The 14,293-nt window shown below is 37.8% G+C and overlaps 1 protein-coding gene across 1 annotated transcript in view; it reads right to left on the bottom strand.

The window, feature by feature from the left end:
• The window catches only part of LOC123233177 (zinc finger protein 850-like), a 282,653-nt gene that overhangs the window by 239,207 nt on the left and 29,153 nt on the right, over window positions 1-14,293 (bottom strand). The gene's annotated exons all lie outside the window — the stretch shown is intronic.

Here is a 14,293-nt window from a genome sequence, read left to right as displayed (position 1 = left end):
TAAGGAATGGGTATTGTATTTTGTCAGAGGCATTTTCTGCATCTTTTGAGATAATTATGTGGTTCTCTTTGCTTTGTATTCATATGGTCAATTATGTTGATAATTTTCTTAAAATTGAACTAACATTGCATTCCTGGGATAAAATTCACCTTGTCATAGTGTATTATCTTTCTTATATAATGCTGTAATCTCCATATTAGTATTTTATTTAAAAATTTTTATCAGTGTTCTTATTGAAGCTATTGGTCTATAGTTTTCTTTCTCTATATTAGCTCTTCCTGGTTTTAGGTATCAGTACCACATTTCTTTCATAAAAGTAATTTTTGAATGACTTCTTCCCTTGTTTTTCCAAATAGTTTATGTAATAGTGGAGTTCTTTGACTATTTGGTAGAATTCACTTATAAAGCCATCTGGCTCTGGGGTCCTTTTTTCTTAGAGAATTCTTTAATAATTGGTTTTTGTTTCTTCTGTGATGAGGTTTCTGTGTATCACTGATTTTTCAACTTTAGCTGAAGCATAATAGATTCTTTACTTTTACTCTGAGCATGTTCCCTTGCTTTAAATGTATTTCTTGTAGTCAGCGTATTGTGAGATTCTGGCTTTTAATCCACTATGCTATTATCTCCCCTTTTATGGGTAAATTTATGCTGTTCACATTCACAGCTATCATTTCTAACCACGTATTTCCCTCCATTTTATTTCCCCCTTGTTTATCTTCACCTTCCTTTCCTTTTCAGCCTTTCCCTTTTCACAAGTTTTTGCTTCTAACTACCACTTCTCCAAGTTTACCCTCTCTTTTGTCTATCCCCAACTTTTCTTATTTCCCCTTCCTTTCTTGTTTCCATACAGGTTTCTATAGTTAATTGAGTGTGAATGTTACTCTTGCTTTGCACTAATTCGGATGAGAGTAAGGTTCAAGCATTGCCTGCCATCCCTACACTCCATCTTCCCTTCCATTGTATTGATTCTTACATGCCTCTTCATGTGAGATAATTTACCCCAAACTTTCTCATCTTTTCTCTTTTCCCAGTTCATTCCTCTTATCCCTTGATTTTTAAAAATATATCATCCCTTAATATTCAACTCCCTGCTCTCTCTTTGTATGGATCTATTCACTGTTCTAATATTGATAAAATTCTTAAGTATCTTTTGTACCTTAAAGATCCCAAGTGCTTTTTAGGTACTTTAGATACTTTGAGTATTGTAGATATCTTAAGAATCTTAAATTATCATTTTATGTAGTGATGCAATCAATTTAACCCCATTATTTCTCTTGATTACCTTAAAGATCATAAGTACCTTATGCATCTCTTGGCTTCTGGGATCCAAGATGGTGGAGTAAGGAATATTCTGAACATGCCCAAACCCACTTCCAAACAACCACATAAAAACTGCTTCAAAACAAATTTTGGAGTGGTAGAACTAATAAGACAAAGGGAAGCAGAGTTTCAGTATAGAGGGACAGTAGGAAGGATCCACCTTGCTGAGGTAAGCAGGGAGAGCTTTGGAACAAGCTGTGTAAGGAACAACCCAGCACACTGAGGAACATGGGGAGAGGCCCAGGTACAAACAGCTGGGAGGACCTTCAGCAGAAGAACTAACCTGGTACTCATGACACCACAGTGAGCTGGCTGCTAAGGAGCAGAATCCAGCTATGCGGTACACTTGTCACTCAGGGAAACCCAGGGATAGTACTCCCTCTCCTCCAGGAGTGGAGCTGAGCTTCAGCATATAGACAAGGTCACAAAAATCCCCCCTAACTAAGCAAAAGACAAAAGTCTGGCCTCAGAAAAATGTAAGCTCAGAAGAAGACAGCAGTTCCAAAATGGCAGTGTGCAAAGCCTCAAAGGCAAATGTGGAATGATGTCAGTCCCAAAATGGACTGGAAGAACTCCAAAAAAGGATCATAAAACAAATAAGAAAGCTAGAAGAAAAATGTCAAGGGTCTGTGATATTTGATGAAGCTCTAAGTGTTCCTTAGGACCTGCTTCTGCTGCCACCCTCACAGCCATGGGAACAAATTTTGGTCATCTCTCTTGATGGGGGAAGTCTTCACCTGCCTGGGATAGACACCCACACCTTACCAATGGGTTTGAGGCCCATCATCTACCCCCAGCCTTCCTAGTCACCTGGGTTGTGGCTGCTGTGCCTATGACAGCTCCTTGGAGCCACAAGTGAGCACTGGGTCCAAAGAAGGAAAATAGTCCTGAAGAGGGCTCACCAAGTCCTCACAGCAGAGGCATTATTCTTCCCCAAACACCCTGTGGTAAGTGTCGGGTAGAGTGGTGAGCATAGCCCAAGGGTGATTCCTGCCAATGTCGCAATTAATAGTGATATTTATAATCATTTGGGCATAGTTCTAAATTGCTCTTGTTTAGGAGAAGCTTCAAGCCATGTGAGACAGGCTCTTTAGAGTGTGGAAATTTTATCTAAATTTCTAAATTCTATCTAAATCTAAAAAAAAAAGATTGAAATCAGGTGCCTGAGGACTCTGGGAGGAGGCTATGAATGGGATGAGAAATTTCATGGTAGAACCTTGACAATGAGTCACAAATTGGAGGAATTAATAGATGTAGGGACCTCTGTAGGGTTATCTTCCTGATCTTCAGCTTCCCAAGGATTTCTGTCCCTCATTAGAAACCCAGAGGACGTCACCCTTTGGCCTAGAGCTTTCTCCTTTCCACTTCTTTTAAATCTGCATTGGTCTCTCAACTCATACTTGGAAGTCTATGAGCCCTGATCTAAGTGATTCCTGATCCTGCATGACTCACTGGTTTGTGGCATTTTGAATGACAAGAGATCCTCATTAGGAGTCAGAGAACAATATCATTTGAACCATTGTTTTATGGAATCTTGAACTTTTAACTTTCTGAGTTATTGATCTGCAAAATAACAGACTTTTATTAGACGATCCTAAAGATATTTTATTAGAAACAAGGATACTAATGGAGGCCAGGAGACTTCCAGAGCCAGGCCCAGAGCCAGAAGGTCCTGGATTCAAATATGACTTCAGACACTTCCTAGTTATATCCTGGGCAAGTTACTTACCCCTAATTGCCTAGCCCTTCTTGTTCTTATGCCTCAGAACCAATAGTTAGTATTAAATGTAAGATGGAAAGTCAGGGTTTAAAAAAAGTCTTCCCACTACCACAAATAGCAACAAGGATTTTTGTGAGCAAAGTCGCTATGGCAAATCTGGAACAGTTTGAGTTGTTTCCTCTTAGGTGGATTGATTGGGGACCCACTTTTAGGGGCTTTTGGGGACATGGAGAATATAATAATAAAGTTAAAGGACAGTGACAAGAGCTCCTGACATCCCAGGGAATCTAATTTTTGATTATCTTTAATTTCTTTACCTGCTGATTGTACATGATTTTCCTTTCCTGAATTGCACTTTTCCAAGCATGAGGAGTCACTTAATTTTGTCTGCCTCGGTTTCTGTCAAAACCTGTAAAATGGGGATAATAAGAGCACCAATCTACCACATATTATAGGGAAGATATAGATATAGAGGATAAAATGAGATGATTGCAGCACTGTATGGTGGTGGAATTCCCTCTTATGTTCCATGATTTAGGCTTTAATCCAACTTTCCACTACACAAGTATTTGAAAGGCTGTCATGTGGAAAAAAGGCTTAGTCTTTGCCTTGTCTAACTCAAAGATCTAGAGGCAATGAAGGAAGGTTTCAAGGAGGCAAGTTAGGCCTAATGTCAGAACAAACTTCCTTACTGTTAGAGATGCACAAAGATGGAGTGGGCTGCCTATTCCAATGAGGAAATTGCCTGATAATTGGTGGGTTTTACATACCCTGCTCACTTCCTATAGAATCACTTATAGGAAAGAAATATGTCCTCTTTCTCTTCTCAAATATGGAGGGAGAGGAAAGAAAGAAAAACCCCATATCATTAAATTTTAATTTTAAAATCATCACCTCAAAAATAAAATATCACCCTACTCAATTAGAACACAGTGAAAATGTGCTCCATACTTGTTCCAGAGGTGCCAAAGTAGGGCAAAGACCACAGTGTCCCCCAGAGAACTAAAAAAACACCTCATGAACAAAGCCAGAAACTCGACAGAGATGGGCTAGTTGTGCCTCCCTGTTTAGGGCTAGGGCACTGTCAGAGGGATGTTATTATTTGTTGACTATGACAGCCTGCAGCATCATCAGACTCCATAGAGCTGATAGTGAAGGTACAGTATAATCAGTGCTGGAGCCGCCACCAATGGACAGGACCCGGACCCCAGAGGCCACGAAGTATCTGTAATAGATAAGGAGCCTGTCCTGGCTTCTCTTGCTACCTGTTGAGATAGTCACCAGTGCTTGAGGTGGCCTTGTGGGGATGGTAACTCTCTTTTCTGGGGTCACTGCCAAGGAACTTGGAGACTGAGTCAGCACGATGGCCCCCAGAGAATCTGAGATGCCTAAGCAACAATAAAAATGCAAGGAAGCCAGTCAGAGCCTGTATGAGTTAAAATATTTATAGCAGCTCACTTTGTGGTGGCAAAAAACTAGAAATTGGGAAGATGACCATCAACTGGGGAATGAATGAACAAGTTGGAGTATTTAATTGTGATGAAATACTACTGTGCATAAGAAATGATGAGCAGATAACTTAAAAAACCATGGAAAGACTTACATGAAATTATGAAAAGTGAAATTAGTAGAACCAAAAGAATATCATATACAACTATGTATATATATAAAGAAGAATAACTTGTGAAGGTGCACCTTCAGAGAAAGAACTCATAGAAACACAAAAGACAATTTATATAGGTTTTTTTGGGGGGGGGTGTCAAATGATGTCTTCTCTAGTGGGAGGGAAGAAGGAAAGTAGATACCCGTGAATTTTAATGTAACCAACAATTTTTTAAGAAATCTGCCTGCTTAGGGCACGGGAAATCCCAAATATTTGGGAACTGGCAAAGTAGCAACTTAAAAAAAATTTTTTTAATAGAAATTCCTTTTCCCTTGAGGAATACTCACAACAGAAAGAGATGATTGATAAGGTATGAAGTTTGTTTTCGAACTTGATATAAGGCCTCATACAGATGATGATGTTTCCAAAGTATGTAACTACAGATACAACCTAGACAAACACTCTGAATGATGCTTGCTTAGAGATTCTCTTAAGGATGAAATCCCATCAGTATTTGGTTTGCAGCTGCAAACAGGTGGAGCATAGCCACAGTACTGGAATTTCTTAAAATATGGACAAAAAAGTTAAAATAATACTTTCCGTTTCAATGAAAATATTCACATTTTATTCGTGTTTATTTTTATTGATTTCTTCCACCTCTCCACCCAGTTAAAAGAAAATCTTGACTTTGGACACATTGTGAATGGAGTAAAGTAGAAAGAGTATTGAATTTGTTAGCAGAGAACTTGGGTCCAGATGAAGGCCTTTGTCTTCTCTTGGCCTCATTTTCTTTAACAGTAGAAAGAACAGGCTGGAAAACCTCTGAGGTTACTTTCAATACAAGATCCTATGACATGTTGGGGAAATATAGAACACAAATGGACTGATGCTGTAGCTTGAAATACAAATTTAATTTTCATATTGTACATTGATCTTTGGAGTAAGCCTTACAGAGGATCTACTCCAACTCCTTCATTTTATTGACGATAAAACTTAGGCCCCAGAGAGATGAAGGGATACTCCATTTCCTATATCTGTGAAGTGGTATAACCAGGGTTTGAAACCAGGTTTTCTCACTTGAAATCCACTGCCTCTCAAAGGAGGCACAGTGACTTGATTTCACTATAAATTTGTATTCAAGTAACACAAAATTGCTGGTATGCTCAGTCTATAAGATGTTAGGCCATTTATAAAACTTGTTCATCTGGCATGGGAATGGTAAGAAAGTCTATATATTTATCTAATTAAATCACTAAACTACATCTCTTGTAGATTGCAGAACTCCGGGTATCAAAAATTCGAAAATTATTTTTAAAAGGGGATTTATTCATTGTCAAATGGCCAGTTAGACCGGGACATTTCAATGAATTATTCCAGAACTTAATGTTCAAATCCAATATCCTCATACTATAAAATAACGTTATTGCATGATTTTGTAAATTTTGCAGTTTCACTCTTTCACACATGCCTTTCAAGCTTTTTAGGGATTTCCCAAAAGCCCATTAGGTACAAAATTGTTCAGTCAGTCAGTCAGCAAACATGTTAGTATGAGTGGTGCTGCTTTTCCTAAAGCTCTTGGCTTTTGGTTCCTTGGATATCTCCTTCAGGGGCTAAAGAGAAGTGGCATTTGTGATTTGATTTAATTGGTATAAGATGCCAGAGACAATAGATGTCCCCACTTTGGGTGCCTTGCTTTTTTTTTTTTTAACCCATATCTTCTGACTTAGAATCAACTTTAAGTTGAGGTTAAGTGACTTGCCTGGGCTCCCACAAATCTGTCAGAGGTCAGATTTGAATCCAGGACCTCCTGTCACCAGGCCTGGCTCTTTATCCCCTGAGCCACCTACCTACCCCAGGCTCCTTTCATTGCTGATATTGAATTGTGTAATAAGTGGATTAAGCTAGTGGGGTAATAGAGTGGTTGTAATATGTGAATAGGTTAGAGGTAATAGGAAGATTAAGGCAAGGTAAGGTTGCAATAGGGGATAAGGCAGGTAAAGGACTAAAGGTAATGTGAATAGGGATATGGCACTGTGGATAGGGGTTTGTAGATCCCTAAGGCAGTAAATAGATAATGAAGATACAATGGTGAAGGTGGTAAATTGAGGTGGTAGGAGAGGTAAGGGAATGACTGAGTTTAGGGAATATAAACACAGAGGTATAAAGAGTTGCAAGGGAGAAGATGAGATATTTTGGGCAAGCATCTACAGCCTGGGAGACACAGACTGGGACACAGGTTTGAGACAGAGACACTAAAGGGAAACAGACAGAGCCCTTTAGGTAGGAAGGGCACTTCTACAGACAAAGGTTGGGCCAGCCAAGAATGGCTTGAAACTGACTAGAGGGCTGCTAGTCAGTTTCTCAGGTTCACAAAGGAAGAGTTCAGAGGAAGTATTGAGATTACACTTCCTCCAAAATGGACACCTCCAATTCCCTTCACGACCCAGAGACAATATTATTCCTTTCTCCCCTTCTCCCTCTCTTATCAATCAACTAATGAACTAGCCAAAGGTTTGATTAAATTACAAACAGGGTTTATTGATTTTTAGGGTTGATTGGAAGGGATGGAGGGGTACAAAGTAACTCTTAACAGCCGCCTAGGGAAAGCTTCAGGTGGGGGAGGGACACAGGAATGTGAGACTGAGAAAGGACCTGCCTTAAACTCAGCTCCGAGAGGTTTTGTAGCTTATAGAGTTAGGAAAGTTGGATACAATGATTCAAGAGATAATTTATAACTAGGGTAAGCCCTTTTTGACTATGGGGAAACTATGTCTACCAAGTTTTAAAGCTAAACCCCAAGATCCACCCTCCTTTCAAAACCCCAAGAAATTTAGGAAGGGAAAATGATGATTGGGAATAAGGGAGGTTAGGGAGATCTAAAGGAAATAATTAAGCTAACAAATTTTAAGAGAAAAATGCAGAATATAGGCCAGGTTTACAGTCTAAAGAACAGAGCTCAGTTGACCCTTCTACTCTCATTGAGTCCCCAGGGTTAACTGTTACTACTCAGGATTCTAAACCCTTTTTAAATGTCAGAAACTCTGCAGTAAAGCTTTGCAGGGCTGATATGCACCCTTTTGCACTACATTTGACATCTGACATAAGTCTACAAGAGATTTAGCTCTTAATTTATCTTGGTCTGAATTTTGCTCTTTTCTTTTTTATGTTCTATTATTTTTAAATTTTCACTTCGTTACATATTTCCCAATTATTTTTTAATTTTTTCCTCATTACAAGTCGATGCAGTTTTCAGTCCATGTTTAGTGACTTTTTATGATCCATGTTCTCTCCCTCCCCCTTCCCTCACACCTCTCCAAGACAGCAGTAATAGGATACGGGTTGTCCACGTGTTCTACAGTACATATTTCTATTTTCACTGTGTTGCAAAAGAAGACGCACATCACACAAAGGAAAAATTCATGGAGGAATGGAAATGAAAAGTAGTGTCCTGAATCCCTTGGAGTTGTCCTGGATCCGTGCCCTGATGATAATGGTTAATTCATTCACAGTTGACTGTGGCACTGTGTGTAGCATTCTCCTGGCTCTGCTCACTTCACTTTACATTGCTTCATCTAATCCAGAGATTTGGGGATTGTCTTGTTTGTTCTTTCTTAGGGCACAATAAATAGTATGGCATTATAGTCCTGTACCAGAACTGGTTCATCCTTTCCCCCCTTGATGGACATCCCTTCAGTTTCCAGTTCTTTGTCACTTCAAAAAATATTTTTGTAAAAGCAGGACCTTACCCCCACCTTTGAACTCTTTGGGGCACTGACCAGTAGGGGCATTGCTGGGCCAGAGTATGCATAGATTTATGCTCTCCAATTCACAGCTCCACCAATACTATATTGGCATCCCAGTTTTTCACCTCCCCTCCAAAATTTATCATTTTCCTTTTTGTGTCATGCCAGCCAGTCTGATAAGTGTGAGGTGGTACTTCAGAGTTGTTTTAATTTACATTTCTCCCATGTAGAGTGATTTGGAGCATTTTTTTCATATAACTAAAGATAGTTTAATGTCATCTGAGAATTGCCTATTCATATCTTTTAACCATTTGTCAATTGAGGAATGCTTTGTATTTTAAAAAATTTAACTTAGTTCTCTATATAATTAAGAAATGAGGCATTTGTCAAAGATACTTCATATAAAATTTTTTAGCCCAGTTGGTTCCCTTCTAACCTTGGTTGCTTCTATTTCAGCTTGTTCCATGACTTCAAATTGAAAAAATTAAGACTATCAAGTATGTGTTGTCTAATTATTTTGTCTGTGACTGTTTCTTTGTAAAATGTAGGAAAATCCTTGTCCTGTCTTGTGTTTAGTGTTTGACTATTCCGAGATGTTGTTAGATGACAAATTGAACTTTTGAAAAAAATATAATTAAAAATAGGTATTTAAAAACTTAAATATTTAATTTGGGGTATATTTTTAAATGGATAAGTTTGCTATAATAAAGAATGAGTTTTCATTTGAAAACTTTTGTCTCACTTATAAGAATTATGAAAATGTACAGGATGGTTTGAAGAAAATTAATATTATGCTTATGAAGAAAATTAATTTTAATTATGGGCATTAGGTGGTGCCATAGATAGAGTGCCTGGCCTGGAGTCAGGAAACACATCTTCCTGAGATCAAATCTGGCCTCAGACATTTACTAGCTTTGTGACTCTAGACAAGTCACTTAATCCTGTTTGCCTTAATTTTCTAGTCTGTAAAATTGACTGAAGAAGGAAATGGCAAATCATTACAGTTTCTTTGCAAAGAAACTTCAAATGAGGTCATATAGAGTCAGGAATGACTGAAATGTTGAACAACAACACATATTATGCCATATCATATTAATCCGAAATCCATCCTTTCCCCCATTTTGTCAAACCTCACTTCTCAGTCTTGCTCACCAAGCAGGTCCTGACGGGTGTGTTCATATAATGTAAGCAGTAATCAAAGAAACCTGCTGTAGCTGGGTTGCTCCCTATGTCATGATTCTCCTGTCCTTGCTGTTCCTCTTAAAAGCTAGGGGTGACTTGGTCTTTAAGGCAAAGGCTAACCAGAAGTCCCGATTTGGGTGGTTTTGTTTTCTAGCCCAGATTACTAAAAGCAGTTGATTTCCATCAAACAATAAACATTCCTTAATTGCCAGAGAACGCTGTGATCATTCCTACTTGAAGACCAGCCCACTTAGCAATCTTTGGAATTGTATATGCACACTCTTACCTCTGTGTCACTTTTGCCAAGGGAGGTCTAGGCCAAAACGAAGACACCGCGAGGCTTACCAACGCTGGGGGACCTTCACTCGGGGTCTCTGGTCATGGACAAATTTTGTTGACCCCATTTCTGGGTCATAAATGAATCATGCTAATGTCCCTGACGTTTTGCTGAGGCATTCCTGTGACTCAACTTACTAAGAGCCTAGGTGTCACTGATAATAAAATGGTAACTTTCTCTGGAGAAAGCTGCCTTTATTGTGTTTTTGTTTGCTGCAGGTTTAAAGATGTAACTTCAATAACAAGTCAACTATCAGGTATTTGCTATTTGTCTGAAAGCCCAGAATGTGGTAGGTTCTAAGTCGTTAATAAAGGAAATGTAAGTTTTAGGGAAATATAAGAATTAATTGCATTCAAGCCCAAAGTTGTGATTAGGGAAATTGTTCTACTTTTGGTAAAATTTCTTGGGAATATAATTTTGTTTTGATTATATGGATTATTGTCTAAACTGTCATGAAAGCCAATAAAAAATGGCATGTCCTGCAGTCTGAGAACTGCTTCAGGTGGATGTCTATCTCTAGGATAAATTGAGGAGATCATTTTGGCATGACCTAAGATAGGATCCTCTCAACAGTATTCCCATTGTGCTATTTCCTTTCTGAACAGAATTTCCCCCTGGTTAATCCTGATCCTGGCTTTTGGTTCTCTGTGACTCCATGACTGGCTGTTAGATCTGACTTGTGCTTGGAATCAAACAGATATAAAAGTTTCCTCCCTCTTGTGGTATATATAAAGTCAATCCATGCCCTTTATGGGGAGGATCTTGACATTATTCTAGCTATGTCCTTCCTTTTCCTTTCATAGCAAATTTCTGATTTCTGTAAGGGCAAGTGAGCAGTAGAAATTTTGTAAGGACAGTTCTAAATCTATTAAGAGGTCAATACTGGAACAGCTCTGAGTTACTGTAATAGGATGCAAGTGTGAAAAATCTTAAAATTTTAATCTGTATTTGTGGTCATGTCACAATTTAACAACAATATCCCCTACAGGGGGAATTAGACAGCTATAAGATGGAGATATCATGAAATAGTTTGCTGATTAAACGGAATAATAAATTTTGAGAAAACAGAATTAGACCTATCTCTAAAAGGTGTATAGATGATTTCCTGATGTATCAAGTGTGGAAATTCAAGTTTTGATTATGTTTCAGTAATAAGGTCTCAAAATTGGATTGAAAATTATACATATAAAATTACATTGATAATTGTAAAGGAAGTGAAGTTAATTTTTCCATTTTTAAAGGATCTGATAATTTTAAAAGACAAAAGAGTCCATCTTACAAGCTGAACCATGTTGGAATTTTAAAAAGATTCTTAAGTACAGAGTTTAGGCATATATAAAGAAATGGGAATGAAAATTTTATGAAGTTTCAGGTGAATTATGGATTCCTGATTTGACATTCTTTTAGTTCTTGTTATTAATATCAGAGCCATGAGGCTCAAACTAGTTTTCATTATATGAACTAGTTACTGGAAAACAAAATTAATGAGATTGTACTAAACTGCATTAGTTATTGACAGATTTAGTAGAATTACCTATCAATCTCTACAAATGATTTGGAACTAAGAAGCAGGGCCCCCTTCAGAGCTGCCCTGAAAATGAGGCCTATTCTAGAATGTCCAAGAAAAGATATTTCCAGGGACCAGATGACTCCATGGGACATCTGGGACTCAAAACAAAATGTGATAATTAAATGAATATTGGGAATGAGTTACTAGGATATAAAATTTTTTAATATTGATAATCATTGTATTGCTTTGGCATTCCATACTTTTTGTATCAGTGTTATGTTTAATTTTTCTTGGTTACCTTGGACATATTTAAATCTCTTCTCAAAATTATCCTATTTTGAGACTTCTAAGTAGTTTGATCTGTAGTCTGACTTATAATTCTGATTATGACTATGTGACCAACCTTGTAGTTTAAGCTCATAGACTCATAGGCTGCCCCCCTTGAATTAAAAGGGGAAAATGAGGGAATTAAAACAGCAAGTGGTAGTAAGAATTGGGTGAACCACACTGACTTCATTTTGTGACTCATTTCTGCAGCTAGTTTAGTTCCTTTTGGATTAAATTATGGCTCTAATCCAATTTCTGTCTTGTGAAAAAACTTTATTCAATTGTGAGAAAAATTGCATTGTTTGAACTTAATTTCTGCATGGCTGGGAAGCTGGATCACTTCTATCTGCTGCTTAGAGACATTTGGACCAAGAACCCAGGTTATGTGGACCAGAAGCCCAGTCAGATCTGAAGATTAATGCAAGGAATTTTATTATAGTTATATATCTCTAGCAACTCATATGTCTTATCTGAAAAGTGGCCCTGTACTCATCAATCAGTTACTGTTTCATGTTCCTGTTATTAAGTAGTTACTTGGGGGAAGAGGGATGCCTCTTTTTCTGATTCAGGGAATTGTACCTATCTGCTTTCCTCCTCCCAACTGGAAAAATGCCTACTCTTTTCTCCAATTAGACCTTATTGTGTATCTTGGTTAATTGTTTTATTTTAATTGATTGATCTTAATTGCTTTTAAGGCAGAAAAATCCATTTCTCCCTGTACAGAATCCACTGCCAAAGCTGATTTGCTATGCAATTGGCATACATTGCTTAATAAATCAATATGCTAAGAAACTCAAACTTTGTTTCCTCAGTCTTTTCATTTTTCATCCACCATACCTCCAAGGAATGGGGAGAGGTGGATATTGGTGTTTTCTTTTTAATAGGTAGAGTGATACCTCAGATTCTATCACTTCTTGTCCATTGGCTTAGGACCATAGATGCCCCCATGGCCCAAGAGTGAGGGTCCAGAACTAGGGAAGGGGTAATATGGTTAGCCTCATAGGGAAGTTTTTGGGCAAGGCTAGAGCACTGTGCAGGAGCCATTAAAATCATGCTAATGGAATATTCTGCAGTATCCTCACTCCATAGAGCTGACAGTGAGGATTGATTCAATAGAACCATTTCTGGGCTTGTGGCCACTGAACGTGGCAGAGAAATGAGGGCGCATGCAGAATGTATAAGAGCCTAGGTGACTGTCCTGGCTTCTGTTGGTACCAGTATAACCAGTTTCTAGTTTCTGAGTTGGTCTTACAGTTGCTGGTGACTCATTCCTGGAATTACTGACAAGGAAGTTGGGGACTAACTTGGTGTCATGGTCCCCCTGGAACCTGAGATCCCAAGCAAAGAAAATCACTGAAATTACAGAGAAGTCAATAAGTACAAACTTTTGTCTTTGTTACATTTTCATGGAGTAGAACAAAAGAACAATAATAATCATAAGTATTTGTGTAACGCTTTATATGGAAGATGACACCAAGGCTGTGAATCTGGGTGACTGAAATGATGGTGGTGTTCAAGGAGCTTCAGTTATTGAAAGAAAGCAATCTTCTCCAATTAATATTAACCCTGACACTTACGTGATCTTAGACAATTCACATCCTCTCTCTCGATTTCTACACTGAAGAAGAAGCTAGGACCAGTTGGATTCAGTCCATTCCTTTTCTACATCTATGTTATTCCTTTGATTCTTTTAAGATATTATGCAATCTAGTTTATCTCTCAGTTTTGACTTCTTTTGATTTTTCCTATGGTATTCATTTTGTTACTGTCTACTTACTATATTTTTCCATATTGAAGTTCTCACACACATACATGCACACACATTTCCCTAAATGTTTTCAAGTTTCATATTCTTGCTGTGTTTTCTAGGATAATTTAGGGAAGGAAAGTTTTATGGTTGTCAGAATGAAAAAGCAATACAGTCTCTTTTTACAACTGAGTCTCTGGGTACAACTGAGTTTGACTACTGGGAAAATTCTAGAGATGATTGGAAAACATCTATAACAAGAAGCAGCAATTAGAAAGATCCAGCATGATCAAGAATAGCTTATGCCAGACTAACATTTCCTTTTTCTGACATTTTTTAGCAATAAATATTTTTTAGGGTTTGTACATTTTTAAAAAGATATAATACTATGGCACACTTAATAGACTACAGTATAGCATAAACATAATTTTTTTTAATTTTAAACCCTTAACTTCTGTGTATTGACTTATAGGTGGAAGAGTGGTAAGGGTAGGCAATGGGGGTCAAGTGACTTGCCCAGGGTCACACAGCTGGGAAGTGTCTGAGGCCGGATTTGAACCTAGGACCTCCCGTCTCTAGGCCTGGCTCTCAATCCACTGAGCTACCCAGCTGCCCCCTAGCATAAACATAATTTTAACATACACCAGTAAACCAAAAAGATTGTGACTTTAATGTGATATTTTCTTTATTATGGTGGTCTGGAACCAAATTTGCAATATGTCTGAGATATTCTTATAACATATCTATATCTATATATCTATCTATCTATCTATCTATATATATATGTATATGTATATACATATA

The sequence above is a fragment of the Gracilinanus agilis genome, chromosome 2 (genome assembly GCF_016433145.1).
Source record: "Gracilinanus agilis isolate LMUSP501 chromosome 2, AgileGrace, whole genome shotgun sequence".
Lineage (NCBI taxonomy): Eukaryota > Metazoa > Chordata > Mammalia > Didelphimorphia > Didelphidae > Gracilinanus > Gracilinanus agilis.
The sequence above is the reverse complement of the archived record's forward strand: the minus strand, read 5'-3'. Positions and strand labels throughout refer to the sequence as shown.